The sequence below is a fragment of the Cornus florida genome, unplaced genomic scaffold (genome assembly GCF_030987335.1).
Source record: "Cornus florida cultivar Cherokee Brave unplaced genomic scaffold, ASM3098733v1 CherokeeBrave_3.0.0_Hap2_Chr11, whole genome shotgun sequence".
NCBI classification, from domain to species: Eukaryota; Viridiplantae; Streptophyta; class Magnoliopsida; order Cornales; family Cornaceae; genus Cornus; species Cornus florida.
Genome location: NW_026775581.1, coordinates 42,551,439 through 42,558,545, shown reverse-complemented (window position 1 = coordinate 42,558,545; position 7,107 = coordinate 42,551,439). Strand labels below are relative to the sequence as shown.

General features: G+C 34.2%; 1 non-coding gene across 1 annotated transcript; it reads left to right on the top strand.

Moving 5' to 3' along the window:
- Positions 1 to 6,206: 6,206 nt before the first annotated feature.
- On the top strand, positions 6,207 to 6,279 carry TRNAC-GCA (transfer RNA cysteine (anticodon GCA)). Its single transcript has one exon. It is a non-coding gene; the product is annotated as a tRNA-Cys (tRNA).
- Positions 6,280 to 7,107: the final 828 nt, after the last annotated feature.

The window sequence follows — 7,107 nt, the reverse complement described above, 5'->3', positions numbered from 1 at the left end:
TCTTTTACAATTTATTTGCCATGTCCTGAAAATGATAAATAAGGGGTAAGCACAACGGCTCAGTAGAAAATGCCTAAAGCATCAGCTTTGGGCTCCCTTGAGTCAACAGACCAAAAATAGATCTAAGAAAGTCGGAATCATACATAGGAATATTAAGAGTTTATAATCGATTCAAGTATATTAACGTGTCATGAATGCAATGCCTTCTTGACCATAATCCCTACCCAACATAACACATACCAAAAACCGCTAACTGACTTTATCGAGGCAAGATTGATTAGCTATCCCTGACTCCAAAATCGATAGTCATTTTGGGCCTAGTAATGAACGTTACACATCTAAATCCGGTACACGCTCCCTCTAGGTCGAATTAGCCCCAGACTCGTGAAATTCGGTTTTTTTTTTCTTCATAAAAACACTTTTCATAACCCTTCCCAAACACATCTTCTAAAAACCTTTCAACCACTATTCCCCAACCATGAATATGCCATGAATGAAATCATGCATTATAGAGATCAATATTTTCATACTTGCAATTTCTAATTACTTATTGGAACAAGCTCATCATAAATCATCATCATCATCTTGCACATACGTATATTCAAGAGGGACACATTTCACAATTTATCATGCAATCAACATCATAGTAACTAAGTTACACATATAATCAACATCATATTTAGAAATGCTTTTTCTACTCAACATATCACACCATTTCAACTTCAAATTTAATATTTAGAAGAAGTAAATCATGGAATCAAGAAAACAAACTCAAAAAGAGACAAAACATGGTACTTTAAACATCCTTACCTCAAATGATGAGACCCAAGCTCCTAGATCCAAACCTAAAATCCACCAAATGTGTGCAAGACTGGTACCAAAATGAAACCTTTGACTAGCTCTCCAACTTTGCTAACTACGACCAAGATCAAATCTTGCCCCAACTTACTAGATCTTAAAGAGAAGTAAAAACATAGAGAGAGAAAAAGAAGAAGGAAGAAGACGAGAGTGTGGTGGCCGAAAGAGAGAAAGAGGAAATGAAATTGTGGACATAAGTTGACCCTATCCTCTTTCAAAATAAGTAGCCTACATTGGGTCAAAAGTCCATCCAACACTCAAATGCCAATAATGTCCTCTAAAGTTCACTTAACCACTTGTCATGCCATAAACTATCTTCGTCCATTCACTAACCACATAGATACTTATATATGTATATACAAATAACATATTATCTCATAAATAAATAAACACATGACAATGGAAAATAATATTGGGACCCACATGATGCACAAAATGATGTACAAAAAATAAATAAAATAAATCCCAAAAATTTTGAAAAAATCCGGGACATTACACTACATGTCAATGTCACCTATATATATATCATGTTATAGCAATGAGCCTCCTAAACCTTGTTGAGCACCCTTGTGAGCATCCTTATGAGCTGCATTGTGACATACACTCAAAACACCAAGAATAATGAACACAACCTGAGTTTTGTGAACAATTTATGAGCTAATTCAAGTCAGAGATTTTATGGTGTGTGTATACATTTCAATGATGATGTTCAAGGCTGTGGTTTTGCTGATTTGATGTTGTTGAGAGCTGGTTCAAAGGTTCATTTCATGCCTGAGGCCATTTTAAGGTTCCCAGAGGTTAAGGCAAGTTTGTTTTACTATTTTATATATGCAGAACACATGTTTGTATCTGTTTTATAGCTGGAGTAGTTTTTAATGTCTCAGACCTCCATCTAAGCTTGCTTTTTCTGATTTAGCCTTCTAATATAAGTATATATTATTGATATCTTGCTGTGAGTTGCACTCCTATCATCTAAGAATTTTTATATATTTGATTTGAGGCTGTTCAAGTTGAGAGTTGGCTAGAAAATTGACGACGGCAAGTTTAGGTCTTGTAAACCTTCAAAGCTTGGGTTTCAGCTGTGTTAAGGCCTATTGAGTACCGTCATTGCTATACCATGTGTTGCTTCATTGTGATTATCATCTAAGCATGTGTATATGGTTGATACAAGTCTATGAGAACCAAGTTTTGGTTTAAGTTAATACAAATTTTTAGTTTTACCCCTCATATCACAGAACCTACAGAATGAAGACTATTATTGCCGGTTGATACTTTAAGTTGTATATTCAATCTTATTTTGTGTAATAGATTAAGTATTATTGTAATACATCTTTCATTATGTATTTAAAGAGTTGTGAGAGCTCATAGGCTCTAAGCAGGTTGCTTAGGACATGGGAAGTGCTTATGTACATTGTTGTGAGCTAGGGTGTATGCAGAGTGAGAGACAGCTGAGTGTGTATCTACTTACATTACAACTAGCAGAGATTACACTGGCTGAGGCGAGGAAACAAGGTTTTTGATCTCTAGTTGAGAGAGATTTTCCTTGTAAAATCACTGAGCACCTATGGTTAAATGTGTGAGCCTTATTTGTATTGAAATTTAACGAAGTGTTGAAAGAAGATTTTATAGAAGAACCAATTCACCCCCTCTTAGTTCATCACAATTCGTAAGTTTCATTCTCTTCTCTTGTATTTGTTTCTACATGAATCAGGATTTGAAGTGTTTCTAGATTTTTATATGATAGAGAATATGCACAAATTTTTCTCAACAATCAAAAGGGTTGTGCTCTCTGGTTTAGAAATTAAGAGTACAACCATGACTTGTTTGTTTCTAAGAAAGTTGAGGAGAATAAGAAAGCTTGTAATATTCGAATTATATTTTCCTGTGATTTCTTTTTTAAATTTATATACTCTGGATTTCGTTTATTTATGCACTTTTTGAGCAACCAAATGTAGCATAATAATATATATATAGATATAGAGAGAGAGAGAGAGAGGGGGAGAGGGAGGGAGAGAGAATATGCACGAAATTTTCTCAACAACCAAAAGGGTTGTGCTCTCTGGTTTAGAAATTAAAAGTACAACCATGACTTGTTTGTTTCTAAGAAAGTTGAGGAGAATAAGAAAGCTTGTAATATTCGAATTACATTTTTTTGTGGTTTCTTTTTTTAATTTATATATTCTGGATTTCATTTATTTATGCACTTTTTGAGGAACCAAATGTAGCCTACTAATATATATATAGACAGAGAGAGAAAGAGAGAGAGAGGTGATGGAGGTTTTGGGTGGGCTTGGTGGTGGTTGCCTATGGTGGTTAAGAAAGTGTTAGCTTTGTTAAGGAGTAATATTGTCATTTCATATTTTACCCTAAATGTCAGTAACGACAAAAAAATAAAGTTAAGGGTAATTTAGACATTTAGGATGTCATAATAAATTAAACCAAACCTAGAATGTTATAGCAATTTTGACTGAGGTTTAATCTGATAACAATAAATCCAAACTCGTGGGAGTTTCAAAGCATTTAACAAAAAATATATATATACACATTAAACACATAACATTGATTTTGATTTATGTCACGCCCCAATTTTCAAGACATGATTACATATAATAATAGAAAATGATTAAAATATTATAACATTAACCATAGTACATTTTTAATATATAAAAACATCTCCTAAAACTCCTTGCGCAATGAACAAAACACTGTCAAATGAGTCTAGAGAACACCATCAAGTGAGTCTAGAGAATTCTTCATTACCCAATTATATCCGACCTAAAAGAGAATAAGGTGAGTACAATCGCCCAGTTGGAAAAGATTTTTTTTTTTTTTTAACCAAACAGAACTTCAAATACATGGAACAGAAGAAACAACATAGTTAGGGAGCAGAGTAATACACAGCCACGAGGGCCAAATACTCCACTCTAAATCGCCACATTCGGCTTTTAAAGCAACTTTGCTTAACAAGTGAGCAACTGAATTACCTCCACGAGGAATCCACGCAAGAGACGAACCAAAACATTCAAGAAGCAGGGAAGAAACGTCATGAAAGACTACGTGCAAGTCAGCCACAGAAGCCTGCAACCGCATAACAGGACGGCAATCCCCTTCAACCACCGCATTATGGTAACCCCACCTCTTAAGAAGCACCAAAGATTCCATTAAAACCAAACCCTCAGCCATAGACGGACTGTGCACATAGGGAAAGAAAATGATAGCAACCTTAACTAGATAACCCAGATGATTGCGAAGGATCAACACCCCCCCCCCCCCCCCCCCCACACACACACACAAGCGGTGAGGATGATTAAAAGAGGCATCAAAATTAAGTTTAAAGAAACCAAAGTCAGGGGCTAACCACGTTGCCGGTGGAAGCGAAACAGATGAAGAGGGAAGACTGAAACTCTGGGATTGATGCCGAATACCTTGAAATTCCTGAAAAGCATGGAGAGCTTTAAGGCTAACCTCAAATGGATCCCATCGCTTACGATTAAACATGAAATCATTTCTACACTTCCACAAGGACCAGCAAACAAAAGAAGCAAGGCCAACACAATCAGCCGCCGCCCCCGAATCAGCCCACCTATCACAAATAGAAACCCAACGCATCGGCCAAAGGAAGGAGACAACCCACCAAAATCAATACGAAAAGGGCAAAGCTTCCACACCGTAATCGCAAAAAGGCAAGAACATAAAAGGTGGTCCACCATTTCCACTCCCTCGTCACACACAGGGCAGCAAGGAGAAACCAACGCCCCCCAAAAGAACAGATGCTCATTCACCGGAATTCTATCATGAAGACTCTGCCATAAATCCGATGAGCCCAGACAGCCCCAACAGACCGCCACATAGCACTCTTGCCCACAGTAAAACTACTACCTTCATCACAATGCATGGGAAAAATAAAAGAAATAATAGAGGACGCAACCGAATAGGCACTCTTGACTGAAAAACAACCATTTTTGGAAGCCCCCCAAATCTTGCGATCCGAACCTCCGTTCAAACTGAGAAGAAGCTGCAAAATGAGATCACAATCCTGTCTATTAAAGGATCGGGAAACTAGATCTGAGTTCCACTGATGCACATCCTGATGAATAAGATCAGCCACTAAGGAAACAGAAGCCCCTACTGGAGAAGACGTAACAAAAGAATTCTTTAAATCAGGGAGCCAATTATCCTTCCAACACTGAACACTAGAACCATCACCAATTTGCCACTTCATGCCCTTCTTAATAACTTCCTGAGCAGACAAAACACTCTTCCAAACCTATGACGCAGAAGGACAATTAGAGACCTTCACAAAAGAGTAGTCTTTGAAATACTTCTATTTAAAGGAGCAGTATAAAAGAAACCCATCGCCGGATTCCATACGCCAGGCCAATTTAGCCAGAAAAGCTAAGTTAAAAGCCTCCACATTCTTAAATCTCAAACCCCCAGACTCCATAGATTAACACAAAGCGTCCCAACTAATCCACTTAATTTTGTTAGATTTCTAGTTATAGGTGAATTAAGAATATATAAAGGCATATAATTATTGTGTAATTAATGTATAATATATGCAAAATATCTAAAGTCATATAATTATTGTGTAATGAATGCAGCCAGGTAACCTCTAGATTATTATGTATCAAACAATAATTGTATTACTCTTCATATTACTCTATTTAAATCATAATAATAGTCCATTGCATAAACACACTTTTATATATACAAAAACACATTCACTTATATATATATATATATATATACATACACACACACAAACACATCTAAATATACATTTATATTAATACTTATATATTTTACTTCTAACATTTAAAAAATATGGGTTCTCACATTTTAAGATAGCCATAGATCTACAACTTGGGTATACCTAATCCTAACAATCCAACTCTTGGCCAAAAAATTTATAACTGGGATTGGATTTAGACTTTAGAATTTGAATTTATTTTGGGCAGAATTTGGGCAAAAATTAAATGTGAGCCTGCTTGATTTGTAACTCTGAGAACAGTTTTCTAAACAGAAAATTGAAAACTGTACAAAAATTTCTACTTGATTTAGTTTTCTAAAAAACTCGGTTAGAAAAAGACATGTCTTTAGGGAACTCTCTTTTATAGTTATTTGAAAATGGTTTTTTGTTATCTGTATTCTTGAAAACTATTTTCAAAGTTACAAATCAAGTAAGTCCACTGACCCGACCACTCTGAGGAATTCGAAATACAATTAAAGTTCATAATTTTTATATTTTTAAGGCTATATGTTGTTGATGGAAAATAAAGTTAAAGTTTGATGATTTCTAATATCATATGTGCAATATGAAAGTAAAAATTAATTCCAAACTCACAAGAGGGGTTCATAGCTCAGTGGTAGAGCATTTGACTGCAGATCAAGAGGTCACCGGTTCGAACCCGGTTGGCCCTTTTTTTTTTTTTTTTTCCCCTAAATACCTCTTTATTTATTTATTTTATTTTTCATTTTTATTTATGACACTTTTTATTTTTTATTTTTTACTTTTTACTTTTAGTAGGTCCTTTATTTTTCTTATATTGCGAGTTTGATATAAATGTAAATGTTGAGATGGATATACGAATCAAAACTACATGATCCACTTCTATTAAAAAAAATTAAGTAAAAAATTATAATAATTGAATTTTATTTGAGGAATTATAATAATAAGAAATATAAAGATTTTAAATTCTTTCCAAATTCTAACAAGAATGAATATTCTTTTAAGTCTCACAAATTTTAATCATCCAAAGTCTGAAAGAAAATCCTACTTGGTGCTGCTCTGAGTACTATTCTCCTAGTTCCTTTTTCTTCTTCTTCTTATTCTTTTTTTTCTTTTTTCTGAAATTCTCTCTTCATAGACTACTACCAATTTTTTACTGAAATTATCACTGTATCATAGATTACTAACAACTTTCAAGTAAAGTTTATTAGGGGGAAAACTAATTATTTTTTAAAATACCAATATTTCCTCGTTAAACAAAAAAAGTTAAATTCGAGAAAGTAAGTTTTTAAATTGAATGAGCTTGATAGATCTATAACTACAGTAATTAAGTAAGAGTTGTAGTTCAATGTATTATTACATTATTTTTATTTAAAAATTGGAGTGGCTATACAGACAGAATGTGCAGAAAAATTTCCTAGCGTTCAAAATCCCCCTGCATATTTTAAATTGAGTAAATAAGAACATTTTTTCAATTTAAAAACTGAAATATCTAAAATGCCCTTAAAACAAAAACAAAA